Here is a 16,707-nt window from a genome sequence, read left to right on the forward strand (position 1 = left end):
ATACTGGAGTAGGGATGACCCATGCTGTCTAAGGTGGCAGGACAAGAGGAGGAGTAGAGGAGAGTGTGTAGGTTCAAATCCCAGTTTTGCCAACTTGCAACTTGAATGACCTCTCAGTGACTTCATTCATGAAGTGGTGTTGAACTAGGCAGACTGCCGCCAAGGCTCCTCTCAGCTCTAAATTCCAGCATCTTTGCTTGGGTCACCATTTCCTTATCTGCAAAATGAGGAGTTTAGATTGATGGCATGTGAGATAATTGACATCCCCAAATTCTGTGGTTTCAGAACATTTCACCAGCCTTCTGTGTACATCTAACTTATGGTGATCCATTTAAAATGGAATGGAGGTCATCTTGGAAGGAAGGAAACATGCATTTATTAAGGGCCTACTATATATATATATATATATATATATATATATATATATATGTATATATATATATAAATCTCTCTCTCTCTCTCTCTCTCTCTATATATATATATATATATATATATCAAGCACTGTGCTAAGTAATTTTCCCAAATATCTCATTCGATCTTCACAACAACTCTTCGAGGTAGGCACTATTATTATCTTTATTCTAAATTTGAGGAAACTGAGGCAGACTAAGGTGAAATGCCTTGACTAGGGATGCACAGCTAATAAGTAGCTGGATTTGAACTTAGGTTTTCTGTCTTTCTGTCTTTCTTTCTTTCCCTCACAATACTGTGTACTGGTTCCAAGGCAGAAGAGTGGTAAGGGCTAGGCAATGAGGGTCAAGTGACTTGCTCAGGGTCACACACCCCAGATTTTAACCCAGGATCTCCCATCTCTAGGCCTGACTCTCAATCCACTGAGCAACCCAGCTTCCCCCTGAACTTAGGTTACTAATGGGTCTTCTCTTTATGGGTGTATTGATAAAATGTGGGTTGTCCCAATCAAACTAGCTTTCTTGTTCTTTTCTGAACCCAATGGTATGATTTTCTTTTCCTATCCTTGGCTCAGGCTGTCCCCCCAAATCCCTATGAAGGGCCATTCCCCTCCCCTCTGCCTTTTTGTACCCCCACCTTCATTTAAGGTTCAATTCATCGGCCACTTTCTGTAAGAAGCCTTTCCTGATCCTTCCGCGGGATGTCTTTCTCCCAATTATTCCGTATCTACGGGTTGGTTGGCATTCCTCATTTTCTCACTAGAATGTGCCCCGGGGCAGAGACTGGTTTGGCTCTCCCTTCCTGGCACCTAAGCCCCAGGAGGCCCTCCAGAAGTATTTGCTGAGATGTCCGCGATGCGTTGAACGTTAAGCAGTAATGATTTTCACATGCCGTCATGCTCAGACCATCAGGTCATTCGAATCGAGACTTATCTGTATAAGTGAGAGACGCTGCTCTTTCGAGACAGTATTACAAGCTCTTCTCTCCTCTCCCCTTCAAAGAACCCGGGCCGTTTCTTGTTTCAAAACCTTCGAGAATCCTCCTTTCTGAACATCTCCTATAATCTCAAAGACATGGCAGGAGGCCATTGCTTGAATTTAGGAAAAACACGCTAATCCTTCTCTATCTTCCACAGACGTGTGTTTCCGTGCCAAGATCCTGACTCACTGGGACACAGCTGTCCTCCGAACCAAACACGGCTGGTTAACATTTCCACTCGGAGCCATTTAATCGGGTTTATTTGTTCCAGAAAGTTTTCGTTCCCTCGCTAAATGTGTTGGCCTGCCCCGGCCACAGACCTCTCACCTTATCCCTACTGCCTGATTGTTGCAGGGCCCCCATGGAAGTCGCTGTTGACCCGCCGAAGATCCAGTCCTCCTTCAGCTCGGAACCCCAGCCTCTGGGTCTGGCCCCCGGCCAGTTTGAGATAGGCCACACCGTTCTTTGGGCATCTGCCTGGTTCTTCCCCTGCTCCAGCCCCACGCAGCTCTCGCAATCCCCCAGGCCCCGACCCAGGCTCTATTCTTACTCCTTGCCGTCTGCCAGAGGTCGTCATAGTAAAAACGCGTATTTCTCAGGAGTTTTATAGTTTGACAAAGAGCTGACCACCCAGGGAGGCAGTGAGCACACACTTTCCCATCTCCCTTCATCTCCCTTTTATGGCCTCGCAGAGTGTGGTCCCAGAGGTGAATGAATGGCGGAGGCAGCACCCAAACCCCACGTTCAGATCTTTGAAAAAAACACTGATCTCTCGTCTTTGTGTCACCTACGTATCCCTTCCTTTACTGGAGAATCACCCCTTATGACGAAGGAGAAAATGGAAGAGACAAACTCAGCAGGATGAATGAACATATTACAAAAGAATGACACCCCGGAGTCCCCCCTCTCCCCCCTTCCCGCTTCTGCAAAGAAAAGAGGGGGGATTTCTTCTTTGGGGCCATGTCTGAGGATAGATTTGAACCCAGAGCCCCCTGCCCCTAAGCCTGGCTCTCAGTCCACTGAACTCCCTTGCTGCCCCTCATTCATTCATTTTTAATTGTTGAATTCAATTGAACTGATTGTGAGTTGCCATTATTCTTGTGGTGGTTAACATGGGTGCCTTTCAAGAATTATTATCATCTTAACTCCCATTGCCTAGCCGTTGCTGCTTTGGAACCCATTGAAAACTCAGTGTTGATTCTAAGACAGAAGGTGAGAGTTTAAAACAAATAAATAAATGAATGCACGAATGAATAAAGTGCCATTGGTGACAGAATACAATGGAAGGAGCCCATCACCTGCATTCTCATGGTTGTTGCCATTCACAGTCTGATGGTCTTGTTGGGATGGAAGGAACCCTAGTTTGGGCAACGGGTAATTAAGTCCCTGATTCTGCTTACCATTTGTGAAATCTTATACAATTTCTGGCCTCCATTTTCCTCCTCTGAAAAATGGGCGTGGGAATGCAGTTAGCCCAGGCTTCCTGGAAATTCCTTCCAGCTCTTACATTCTAGGAGTCTTTGCCAAATAGGGAGGCTGATGAACTCTGGTCCTGCAGAACAGGTAATGCAGCATTCTGCTCTTTTCTCAGTAGAGAGGTGGGGAGCTCAGGACATCTAATGTTGCATGCCCTTTCAAGTATTGCTCTGGATGATAATGGGATCATAGACCTAAAGCTGGAAGAAATCTTAGAGTCCATCTAGGTCACCATTCTCATTTTACAGGTGCAGAAACATTAAGTGACTTGATCAGGGCAGCATTTGAACCTATATCTTTCAGAGTTGTCACCACATGGATTTGCTAAACTTTTTCTCTGTTATAAGGGAAAGTCCTGTGTGTGGCACAAAAATCAAAGATATCAATCAAAGCCAGACATCCTGCTGCTCAATAAGTTGTAGTATATGAATATGATGGAGTGGAAGAAAGGAGGGGATGCAGAATGAAGTAATTGGATCCTGAAGAAAAATGTTCACTATAACATCAAAATATTATAAAAATGGACACTTTTGAAGACTGCTAGAAATGAATGAAGAATGAAATGAGCCAAACCAAGAAAACAATTTATACAGTAACAATACCAGAACGACAGATCATTTTGGAAACAATAAAGACCATGTTCAGTGACCAGCCTGGATTTTGAAGGACTATTACTACAGAGAGGTGATGAATTATTTAGGGTGAAGAATTAGGCATTTGTAAATATGATTGACACACACACAGATATGTATACAATCATTGAGGGACTTTGTTTTGCTTGAATGCATTTTTGTTACTAGAAGTTTCTTTTTCCTTTTTTATTTTCAGTGGGTGGGGAGGGAAAATGGTTTTTATAAACTTTTATTTTTTAAATAGAGAGAGGGTACAGATGCAAAATGTTGCATTTACTGAAATAGATAAGTTGACTGTCTTCTTAGTTTTCCTTAACAGAAATGGGAATAAATGTTTGTAATGTAAAAACCAAACACAATGATAAAACTTTTCCTCACTCTCTCTCTCTCTCTTCTTTGTTTCTCTCTTTCTCTTCCTTCCTTTTTCTCTCTTCTCCTCTCTTTCTTTCTTTCTCTCTTTCTTTTCTCTTTCTCTTTCTTTCTTTCTCTCTTTCTTTCTTTCTCTCTTTCTTTCTTTCTCTCTTTCTTTCTTTCTCTCTTTCTTTCTTTCTCTCTTTCTTTCTTTCTCTTCTTTCTTTCTTTCTCTCTTTCTTTCTTTCTCTCTTTCTTCTCTTCTCTCTTTCTTTCTTTCTCTCTTTCTTTCTTTCTTTCTTTCTTTCTTTTCTTTCTTCTTTCTTTCTTTCTTTCTTTCTTCTTTCTTTTCTTTCTTTCTTTCTTTCTTTCTTTCTTTCTTTCTTTCTTTCTTTCTTTCTTTCTTTCTTTCTTTCTTTCTTTCTTTCTTTCTTTCTTTCTTTCTTTCTTTCCTTATTCTGGCATTCAGTCTGGGGTGAAGTGGGGCCATTGGATATAGGGTGGAGACCAGTTCCCTCCTGTAAGCATAATTGCTTGGTCAGCTCTGAACCTCAGTAGGGAGGGGCAGATCCAAAGAGTCCTTGGCTCTGACAAATCACTGGCCCTTTAGGTCATACTCCCTTTTGCCCAAGCACTCCTATCCATCTTCCTGATTCCCAGGCACACCCAAAGGGAGATTGTAGGCACAGAATCATGTGCTCAGAGTCCTAAACTGCTGAAAATGAAAGGGATTTAGGAAATAATAGCAATAGTTAATATTTTTAGAACATGATAAAGTGTGCAAAACATTTTATCTTATTTGATCCTCAAATCAATCTACTTCTGTGAGGTACATCCTATCATTATCTCCACATTACATCTGAAAAAAACTGAGGCAGAGGTTAAGTGACTTGTCCAGGCTTATGTACCTAATAAGTGTTTGAGACCAGATTTGAACTCAAATTCTACGAACTGAAATTCTATATTCAATATACTATTATTATACTCTTTTCCCTTAACCCTTTAGTTTCTATCTTAGTAATAGCTCTAAAACAGATGAGTGACAAGGGTTAGACAAACAAGTTTAAGTGACTTGTCCAGGGTTACACAGTTAGATAAGCATTATCCAGCCCTTAGTTCCTGGCACATCTCTATAAGGGTGTCCCTCTCGGGTGCTGATGAGCAGCTTTGACAATTTTAGTACAGCTTATGGCATCTTATAAATTTTTATGGAATCACCTCAACGAGCCACAGTGATTTTGTAGGAGTTAAGTTGTTTGGAATTTTGGATGCTGTCCTTTACTTCAGGGAGCTGTGATCTCATCAGTGTGGGGACTACTTAATTTATAACCCTCTTTCTTAGGGAAGATATGTGACTGAAGACAGAAAATTTGCCTCCTGGGGATGGATCTTCAGATGAGTTTAGGTTGATCTTCAAATAACTCCTTCTTCCCTTCCCCCTTGTTCCCCAAGTCCTCTGCTAGGTTCTGCTGAATGCCTTTCCATTCTAATGGAATCTCTAGAGCTTGGGTTCCATTGGCAGAGCCTTTAATGAATGGGAGAAAAAGTGGAAAAGGCTGCATTGGGGAATGGGTAGTGATTTTCCTTTTATTAGGTGTTCCAAAGTAAAGGTTGGTGACCAATCATTGGGGAGATTTTAGAGAAATCTGTTTCGATATAGGTTGAACTACATGGACTCTGAAAACTAAAATTCCTTCCAATTCTGATGTTATTAGTTCAGTCCTGGAGGCCATATTTTAGGAAGACATTAATATTCTTGCCCATGAAAAGCCAAATAGATCAGTGAAGACCTGCAAGATCATGCCTTAGAAAATAGCTTTTTTTTTTTTTTTAATAGTCTCTGAAACAGGTTTTGAGGATATAATCCCAATCAAAATGTAACAGGAGTTACAAAGAATTTCCCAGCCTTCAATCCTAAATCCTGTGTTAAGGAGCCAGTGTGACATACTGGATAGGATACTGGACTTGGAGTAAGGAATATCTGACCTCAAATATCAACTGATACACTTTTGAGCTATATGGCCTTGGGCAAGTCACTTCCCTCTAGACCCAATTTCCTCATCTGTTAAGTGAAGGAGTTTGACTAGATACCCTAGAAAGCCCCTCCCAACTATAAGTACATACTCTGTGAGATGTAGAATCTGAGAGACTTGAAGGACCATCCAATTTTGCCTTTGATACGTGCTAGCTCTGTGACTCTGGACAATTCACTTGATTTCTCCAAGACTTAATTTCCTCATATGTAAAATAGGAGTAATAAGACCTATTATACCTCCTTTATGAATTGGTAGTACCAATCAAAATGAGATAATGTTTGTAAAGTGCTTTGCAAACCTTAAGTCTCTTGATATTTGCCAGCTCTCATTTTACTTGTCTTTTACTCTACCCTTGACCTCTACTCCAATATTGCATTTCCTACTCTGGGGCTCTAGGGGTTTTGATTATTGAGAGTTTTAATATCTGGCTTGAATTGGATCCAGAACATTGTTTGATTATCATCTTCAAAACAGGGTGTTTCATGCATGCCCTTCTGTGTCTTGCTCTCCCTCATTAAACCTCTATCAGACCTGGACTTCCCAGACCCAAAGCTCTTTTCTGGTCCCCATTATCCTACATGTGTGTTCATCTATCTATCTATCTATCTATCTATCTATCTATCTATCTATCTATCTATCTATCTATCTATCTATTATCTATCTTGGATATATTGATTTATTTACCAAATATCTATATATGTTGTCTATTATCTTTCTATCATAAATCTATCTATAGTCTATCACATATCTATCCATCTACCACAGACTGATCTATCTATCTATCTATCTCTCTATGAATTATCTATTGATTTATCTACCATGGATCTATATATTATCTATCATCTTGCTATCATAAATCTAACTATACTCTATCACATATCTATCCATCTACCATAGACTGATCCCTCCTCTCTCTCTCTCATCTACCATAGATCTATTATCTCTCTCCTCTTCTTTTTATCACAAATCTATCTGTCTGTCTTTCCCTATTAGAATGGAAATCTCTGTCTAATTTTCTGAATTTGTCTCTCTAGCACAGTGCCTGGAAATTAATAAATACTTAATAAATGCTTTTTCATTCATTCATTCATTTATTGAACCAGAAAATTCTGCTTAGGGACACTGTCAGTATTCCTTGAGCATCATGTAAGTGTCTTGAGATCATTTAAAAAATAAGTTTACATTAATATCTCCCCCTCCTGCTCAGGTGCTTCCAGAAAAGGTTTCCTGAAGACTTTCCTGGTCTTTAGTCTCACTTGCTGACATACCCCATAGTGCAAATGGGGAGCTACCTGACTTTCCAGCCTGCCTCACTTGCAGCTGATCTCATCTGGCAATGGTGCATCTATCCTTGTCTTTATTTCTTCTCAGTTTAGGATAATCTCACCCTCACCTGCCAGTGAGGTGCTGGGATCATTGGAGGCTAGGTAAAGGAATCTCTTTCAGGATGTTTAGAATGAATGTCCTGTTTAAAGGCAACATTAATTGATTGAGCATTTACCTTATGCCAGTCATTGTGCTAAACACTGGGGATATAAAAATTAGTAAAAAGAAAGACAGTCTCTGCTCCAAGGAACTTCTTTATGCTGTGTTGATATCATAACTGAGATCTTCCTTTCTCCAAACCCAGTGCTCTACTTAGGACACCACACTGCCTTCTTCAACTAGGACTTGGGATTGAAGGTTGGGAAATTCTTCATAACCACTGCATCTTTTAAATTTAGAGAGTTGCCCAGGGCACTGAGTGCCCAGGGTTTGTGATGAAAAACTTGCTTTGGGTCCTATAGTCTCTACATGTCAGATGGGACTTAGAGACACATTTCCCTGACTCTGAGAAAAGCTGTCTACCCACTTTGATGGGTTGCTTCTTTTTCTTTGCATGAATAGGACAAACTATGATAGTGTAGGTAAAGTGCTTTGGGCAATTTAAAATACCCGATAATGAATTGGAAACCAATTATCCTAAAGTCCCAGCTTTTTTCTTTGCTCAATCAACATCCTTCATCATTGTCTGATGACCCAAGGTACATTTTCAAGGCCCTTCTCCATCCTGGCCATCCTTCTCTGGACATTGTTCAGCTAATTGATGTTTTTCCTAAACTATGGCACCCAGAACAACCTACTCTCTGCCTGAGGTCTGATAAAGGTCAGGGGAGCTGGGACAATCACCTTCTGATTCAGTCATGGCACGTCTTTCTCCATGCAGCCTTTAATCACTTTAGTTTTCTTGCCCGACATATTCCAGATTGATGAGTCACCAGACTAATTACACTATGCAACCTGCACTCAGGAGTGCATGTATCTACATGTAATTCTGGTCTTTGATGCATATGTATGCTATTGAGAAACTCTTGGACTTGACGGTGGGGTGAGTTTCTAGTTTTCTCTGGATACAAAGCCAACACAAGACTATATAGTTAGTTTAGCTCTTTGGAATTAGCCTTAACTTTGCTCAGTTTACCCAAGATTGAGGTATATTTCAGCAGATTATTGGATAGCTATAAATAGTATTAAGTTGCATTTCATTCAAGTCCAGAGCTTGCTGTGAGGACTTTAATTTGCAATGTGAACAACAAGTGGACTTCTTGTATCTAGTTTGTGTATTTTGTGTGTTCTTGCTGTTCTTCTCATGTTTCTTCTTTATAAAACAATTTCTAATCAAGTGACCTTTTTGTGGCAAAAGAAACATTCCCTAGTTTCTCTCTGCACTGATTTTTCCTTGTAACTAGGTTTCTTGTAACTAGATGTTGTGTAAGTCCTGTGTTCAGTCTCTTGATTTCTTCAATCTCCTTTTTTTTAAAAGATTATTCTGTTATTTCTAACTTTTCATTTTAGATCCTGGACTTGTTTACTTTGTCCTGACTCATTCTCATGCAAGTAAGTCGCTGCCTCACACAGTTCTACCAGAGTGACCGAATCATACTTGGGGAAATAGTGCTTGAAAAAAATTTTCAAATTAGGTGTGCAACCCCTTCAAAATTGCCTACGGACATGGCTAGCAGACTCTTCACTATCAGCTTCTAGACCGAAGATTGAATCTACCATCTCTGACAGACGGTCTATGTATGTGGCAGGATGTTCCCCTTTGCTCTGCAAGATCTTGTCAAACCTAGCCCATGCATTAGGTTTTGAACAGCATTGTTTTATGGCCTGAAGCAAATCCTCCCTGAATGTTCTAAGGTAAGACATGCAAGTAGGGTTAGCGAAGTCTAACCTACTGGAACCCTTTGTTCCACAGTTGGCCAGCTAGTTAAATTACTGTTAGATATTGTCTTCTCCAAGAATTGTCTCTGTTCATGGGGGCTGAACAGTTCTAATAGTAGGAACTCGACATCTTCAAAATCAGGATCAAAGACCCTGAAAGCTCATTTCAGCTCCTTTTTAGATTTGAAAGAATTTTCTACAAATTTTGGGAAACAGTTCTTTATGGATTTAAGTTCCTGTGGGGTGAATTGTGTATGGGCTTTGGAGTGTAATACACCGGCATTACTGGATAATTTGGTGACCTCTTTTAGTGGACAGATTTTTTTCTGGTTCACTATCAGGCTTGTTCTCATTGTCACCTTCATTTTCCTGAGGTACACTCTCTGTTTGCCCATTGTCCTTGCCCACAAAGTGATCTAGCCCTTTTCCCTTACTCAGTTGCTCAAATATAGCCTTAATCATGCTTTCCAGGTTGTTTCCAATAGCCAATATCTTTTCTGCCTTAAGGGGAACCACAAATCTAAATATTTTCTTCACTTGGGTTAGAGTTTGAAGGACAACCATAAAGAGCACATACACTTGAGCCAGGACCTGCCAGAGTATAGGGTCTGTTGGGAATGGCAACTGCAAAACAGACCTTGTTATGTTGCCTATATAATCAATAGATTCCATTATCATATGGGTCATTCTGCTATACAATATGTGGTAGACCCCAAAACAAGCTATGATAGCCACAATCACAGTCCCACAAATAACTTGTCTAAACATTGTTTCTTTCTTATTCTACTCTGCCTTTCACAGGATTGTGGGGTTCAGTCAAACTTCAAGGTGCCAATTGTATTAGAAATGATAATCTACGGAACTATTTCTAGTTGCAGTAAAGGAATACTCTGGCTTGACTAGAGAGGTACTAGGGGATACCTCAGGGTGCCTAGTTGTAATGGAGATAGAAATACTTCTGAGAAAGAGAGAAATACTATTAGAGAGAGATATTCTGGGGTTGTCTATTGATCACTATTGGCTAATAGATCAATATTTTTCCTACCCTCCTGATAGATTATAGCTAATAGATCAATATTTTTCCTACCCTCCTCCTCCCTCAATCCCTCCCTTCACCACCGTTCTTCTGAAACCTTTAGGCTTCACTCCTCCCCCCTGAATGGATTCTGAGGTTTATGAGGAAACACTCTTTTCTCTTCCTTTCTCAGGTAAGGGGATTTATTGGGAAGAACAGGATGGAGAACTGAGGTAAAATGGGGTGAGAGGAATGAGGGTTTCCCTAATCTATAATGAGGGATAGGAGGATTATGGGGAATGTCAGTCCTGTCACAACTGTGACACAAAGTCTGTCAGGGAGATGGAGGACAACTGTTTAATCTTCTTTCTTCTTTCAATCACACAAAGCCACCAACAAAAGTTAATTTCTTCTCAGCCTAATTTCAGAAGTGCCCCCACCCCCCCAAAGGGTCCTTTAGTCTAGGACAGAAGCTAACATGGATCTGTCCCTGCTTCTTCCCTCTTCAGCCTGGCTTGCCTCCAACTGACTTTCCTGGGAACATTCCATTCCAAATCTTCACCTTGATTGACAGATGAAGTCCCCAGCTTTCTGTCTTGCATGCATGAAGTTCTCTCTTCTTTCATGCCTCTTCCACAATAGTTAGTTTAGCTCTTTGGAATTAGCCTTAACTTTGCTCAGTTTACCCAAGATTGAGGTGTATTTTAGCAGATTATTGGATAGCTATAAATAGTATTAAGCTTTAGAGAGAGAAGCAATTGGTGTTTCCATTGTTAAAGTCTCAGGGATTCTAAATCTCTCTCAAGTTCCTGGGTGGTGCTGGGAAGAGCTTCTTTCCTCTGCCCACTTATTATTATTATTATTATTATTTTGGTTTAGATACTATAAGAAGCAATTCCAGGTTATTTGAATAACCTGGTGCAGCTGTATTGGTGAGCATAGTGAGAGAGACAGAACAGGGAGGAGTCTAAGACTGGAGTGACAGCTGGGGAAAGAATGAGGTATTTCCCCTAGAGTCCTAGATTTAGCAGAAAGTGCTGATACAAATGGGAGATGTGCCCATTGAGCCCTGGGGTAGAGTGAATTTGAATAGTAATGACACCATAAACCTACAGAGTTAGAATAAGAAACCTACTTATGAAGTGTAAGCAGAGGGTTCCTATAATCTCTAAGAGACAATTTATGAGGGAAGCCTGGGATTAAAAAAAAGTAACAATAACAACAACAACAACAATGTCTGAGCTATAAAGAGACATGGAGAGTTCTGCCCATAGGAGTGACCTTTTAAAAGAATTGCTTCTTGGGGAAAAGGAACAAACATCATTTATAAGACTGAGGAGAACCAGGAAATTATAGAACAGGGTGTGGAGCCAGTAAAGAAATTAGTTACCTGATGGGACCTGAAGAGAGCTGAAGAAGGAGGAAGTGTGGTAGATAATAATAAGGAGCAATGATGGGGGCAGTGACTTGGGATCACTCCTATAGAGAGGAAGAGGAAATGCTAGCTTCTAGAAATAAGCAACACAGTTCTATGGGAATCCTGCCCAGTGTTTTATATCACTGAGACTGTTAAAGTTTCTTGGGGAAAGTTTGGCTTTTAGTCTATGAGCTTTGAGGTATCTTACCTATTTCTATTAATTTATAAATAAAGCACTTTCTCTTTTGAGCCTTATTAGCCTGGGTGCTTGTAAGGGAAACTGGTTACCACTCTTGGGGGAACATCAGATACTTGAATCAAGTCGTGATCATATGGATAGGAAGGAGACAGAAAAATGAGAAAATCCCAGAGTATAACTGGGCCAGAATGTTAGTAGTGTGTCACTAACCCAAAGATTGCCTTAGTTACAATTTTAGGAAATAATATTTCAAAAACATACTTCTATAACTTAAGGATCAAGCCCCTTTCTCTAGCCACTGGGGTTTCAGGACTCAATGAATGGTCAGGTACAGAGAGTGCTCATTAATGGATCCAATCTAATTAGGAAGGAAGTCTAGTGGCATGGTCCCATGAACCTTTGTTTATCCTTGTGCCATTTAGCATTTTTTCAGTGATTTGGATACAAGTTATAGCTTTTAATTTTAGCACATGACAGAGATGAGAGGAAGAACAAAAATATTAAACGACAGAGCCAGTCTAAAAAGACCTTGACAAGCTAGAGCATTGGGCTGAATATAATAAGGTGAAATTCAATAGGAAGAGTTATAAAAATCTTAAATTTGGGTTCTACATATTGACTTCAAAATTACATCAGCAGGGCAGCTAGGTGGCCAAGTGGACAGAGCACCAGTCTGGAGACCAGAGTTCAAATCTGATCTCAGGCACTTCATATCTGTATGATCCTAATCAAGTCATTCAAACTCTCTCAGGCCTCAGTTTCCTCAATTGAAAAACAATGATAATAATAGCATCTATCTTCCAGGGTTGTTATAAAGCTCAAGTGAGATGTTTGTAAAATACTTGGTATATAGTAGATGCTTACTAAACATTTATTTCCTTCTATCCATCTAGTTTTACCCATAACCCAAGAAGAATGTCCACAACAATCTACTAGATGAACGTCCATTCAGCTTCTTTAAAAAAATTTTTTTTCTTTTTTTTTTTTTCATTCAGCTTCTTAAAAATTTCCAGTGAGGGGGAGATTTGAATTCAGGTCTTCCTGAATCCAGGCTCAACATTCTATCCCCTGTGCCAGTTGTGTGTCTCTAAGCTGAGGAGATCTGAAGAAGGGGGACCTGGGGAAGATATTAATAGGGAATTGTGATAAGGGAACTGAGAGTGCCACTGAGGAGCTTCCCAGCTCTGAGATTCTAGGATGCTTTGATCCTATTTCCCATACTCAGGCACACCCACACTCTCACATAACTAGTCCTTCTCCCTCATTCTCAGAAAACAGATTCACAGTCTTAATACCTAGCCTCTTAACCTCTGACTCATGCTATTTATCTCTGTAGCCACTCAATCATTCTAATCACAACCCCCACCTCTCCACCCATCCCTCCATTCCCTTTCAGCACTTCACTAGCACCACCCTCAGTCAACAAACACCAGGGGCCCTTCTCTCACCATAGCGGTACCCAACCCAATCGCCATGCTTAAAGGAATGTGGATATGGCCTCAATAGCCCAGGAAAAAGTGATTGACATTAATAGGTACTAGACACTGTATACATAGAAATAAAGACTTGTTGACTGACCCCTACTGATTTCCCTGTTCATTTGTGAAATCCTTGGCTCACAGTGTGACGTTTGCAGTTCATCACATTCAGTCTTAAAGATGTCTCCTTAATAACTCTGTGGATATGTCGAGGTTGCCTTTGAGAAATCAGAATTTTGTTGTTAGGACTTTTTAAGGGTCTTTTGCTTCCTTGCAAGCCCTCAGGCTAACAAAATAATCCAATTGAAGGCCAATGTTCACCCCTTCCCCAACCCATACTGATAAACAGTCAAGGCAATTCTCCGTGGCTCTCCATTGGATCTCTACCTTCCTTAGTCCTTCTGATTTAAGAGCACTATCCAGTGTACCCATCCCAGGGGGAGAGGATTTAGCTTTGCTAGAGACTGAAGCTATCTCCTTCTCTGACTATACTCTAGTCATCTGGTCTTCCTGACTTAGAGATGACCCTGAAAGATAACCTGTCATGGTAGATCATGCATTATACTTACAGACAGGAAGAGCTAGATTCAAATCCTACCCTTAGATATTTATCTGGGTGACCTGAGGAAAACTGCTCCACTATAAAATAAGAGAGTCATAGTCTATGACCTTTGATAGATCCTGGAACCAAAGCCCTCTTTCCCCCTTTTCCCTGTTAGCCTTTCCTTCTCCTGCACATGCTGTACCTCCAGAACAAAGCAGTTGTTCCTATTAAGAACGGGGCACTGTTATTTCCAAGTCACTTAGCCCCCATTGCCTAGCCCTTACCACTCTTCTGCCTTGGAACCAATACCCAGTATTGATTCTAAGATGGAAGGTAAGGGTTTAAAAAAAAGAATGGGACACTGATACTTCCCATGACAGATTGATGCTCTGGACTTATACTGTCTGTACCATATTAAGGACTTTACCAGCCTGGGAACTAAGCCCCACATCCCCAAAAGCCAGCCCCTTTAGGTCTGTTCAATCATCTGGACACAAATACTCCAACTTTTCCCAATAGAAACAACCCAAGTTACCTCATCCCATCACTCTATAAAAGATTGCCCCCTTCTCCATCCAGGTGGAGACTCCTGGCATCTACAGGTTGTGGAGTCCTCCCTTGCCTTCACTTCTTCCCCCTCCCACCCCCCGATTTTCCCACAATAAAGCCTTGCTACATTGCTCCATCTTTCTGTCTCGTTTGCCTCTCTGTAGAACCCCTGTCAACTAGTCTGACACCTTTAAGATCCTTTCTACTTCTAAATCTATTCTCTAATGATGCTATGGCTAGGACAGCTCCTAAAAAGGGAATAAATTTTACGGGAGTTAAGTCACTTCTCTTTAGTAGGTCCCACCTTTACATATAAATGCACACAAATACATATAAACAGTACATATACAAACACAAATACATACGGCAGAAACATATGTGTATACACATGCATAAACATACACACAAACATACACACATACATATATTCCTATATACATGTGCAGTTTCGGCAGTATTAGCAAGGAGATGACGTGTCCTTGTCCTGTCTTCTCCTTTCTGTTTGCAGACATCTCCTTAGTCCATGTTCCCATCAGTTCCTCCATTGCTGGGGGGCCTCACAGTTCCTTGGAGGGTCTGTATCCATGCCCAGGACTGTTCTCCATGGTGCTGACTTTGTGCTTTGTGTTTAGCTGCTCTATATTTTCTCACCTGACCTCTTTTTCTAATTTTCTCTAAGTCGGTGGGTATCTCCTTATAAAGGTCAACGTCTTCCAGCACTATACAGGGCTGTGAACTGACTATAGTTCAGGGCCAAGAAAAAGACTCAGGACCAGGTGAGTCTAACCTTGTGAAGGAGACCAGGGAGGGAGGAGTGGGCTCATTCACTTCCTCTGGGTGGGGGGCAGAGTTCGGAGGAGGAGGGCAATCCTCCTCAGCATGCCCTCTACAGCTGTCTACCAGAACCTACGTCAATGTGGGAGACATGGGGCCGAAGAAGAGTCCTGAGTGAATAAGAGAGGACAGGAGGCGGGCACTGTAGACCCATGTAGGTTGGCCATCTGAATGAGGCACCCTGGTCAGAGAAGTTGGAGGGGAAAATCTTAAGCCTCTGTCCTGCTTGTGGCTGCACAGTGTTAGCCTCAAACCTTTTGCAGCTGATATATAACATCTTGGCATGAAGAGAAGTCAACCCAGAACTGATTTCCCTAAAGACACTTTTAAAGAAATGGATTCATACTTGTTTAAGGTCCTCCTAATTTAAAGTAGTACTGGCTGCCATCGCCATGGCTGCTTTCCCTGCTTCGAGAGTTGAAAGCTTGTTAGTATAGAAAAATATGTATCTTAGGGCTCACTTCCTATTTCCTGAGGGTGACATGCTATCTACTGAGTGGCAGGTTTTATTTATTTTTTCAAGTAATCTTTTATTAATGTGCACCTGCTAGGTTAGCGATCATGTTATGTTTTTACTTTGGGAGATGAGAGTGGGCGAGGAACTGCTTATGCAACTGTTAAGTTCTCTGTGTGGCATTTAAAGCCCTTTACAATAGAATCTCAGTCTGCTTCTCCAGGCTGTGGCACATGATCCTATCTGTGTTAGTAGAATTTTGGACCCCAGGACTACGATTCCCAGCACCCCACTCTCCTCCTGTTGTAATGTGCTGATGTAGGCAGGATATCAATTCCATTTAGTTCTGCCTCTCGCTCTCTTCTCTTCCTGACATGACTTTGGTGGAGTGGTTCTTTTAAATAGGCAAGGAGAGCTTGGGCACATGGTCCTATTTTATTAGATAATTACATTTTTATTCCTTTACTTCTAGTGATTATTAATAAATCTCATAAAATATAACACTTGGAGTTATTGGATACTAATTTTAATCTTACATATCCATGTCCTCTACAGTCTAGTCAAACTGATGTCCTTGTGGTTCTCCACATATGACATTTCATCTCCTGATTCCGTACCTTCGTAAAAGTTATCCTCCATGCCTGGTAGGCATTCCCTATTCATCTCCCCTTGAGGTATCCCTAGTTTTCTCTAAGTATTAGCTAAATTATCATCTCTTAAGTGAGGCTTAAATGGTCTCTCCTCTAGTAGTACTCCAAGAAAATACTTTATATGTTTTTTTTTGTTGACTTATCTGTCAATAAGTAAAAAATTAGGGGGCAGCTTCATAGTTTAGAGGATTGAGAGCCAGACCTAGAGATGGGAGGTCTTGGATTCAAATCTGGCTATATGACTGTGGGCAAGTCACAACCCCCATTGCCTAGCCTTTACTCCTCTTCTGCCTTAGAACCACAACAGTATTGAGTCTAAGACAGATGGTGAGAGTTTAAAAAAATAAGTAAAAAATAATTTATTAAGCACCTACTATGCACCAGGCACTTTGCTAAGTTCTGAAGATATGAAAAGAGACAAAGCTAGCTCCTACTATCAAGGAGCTCATGATTTTATAGAGAAGACAACAGACAAACAA

This window comes from Monodelphis domestica, chromosome 8, assembly GCF_027887165.1.
Source record: "Monodelphis domestica isolate mMonDom1 chromosome 8, mMonDom1.pri, whole genome shotgun sequence".
NCBI lineage: Eukaryota > Metazoa > Chordata > Mammalia > Didelphimorphia > Didelphidae > Monodelphis > Monodelphis domestica.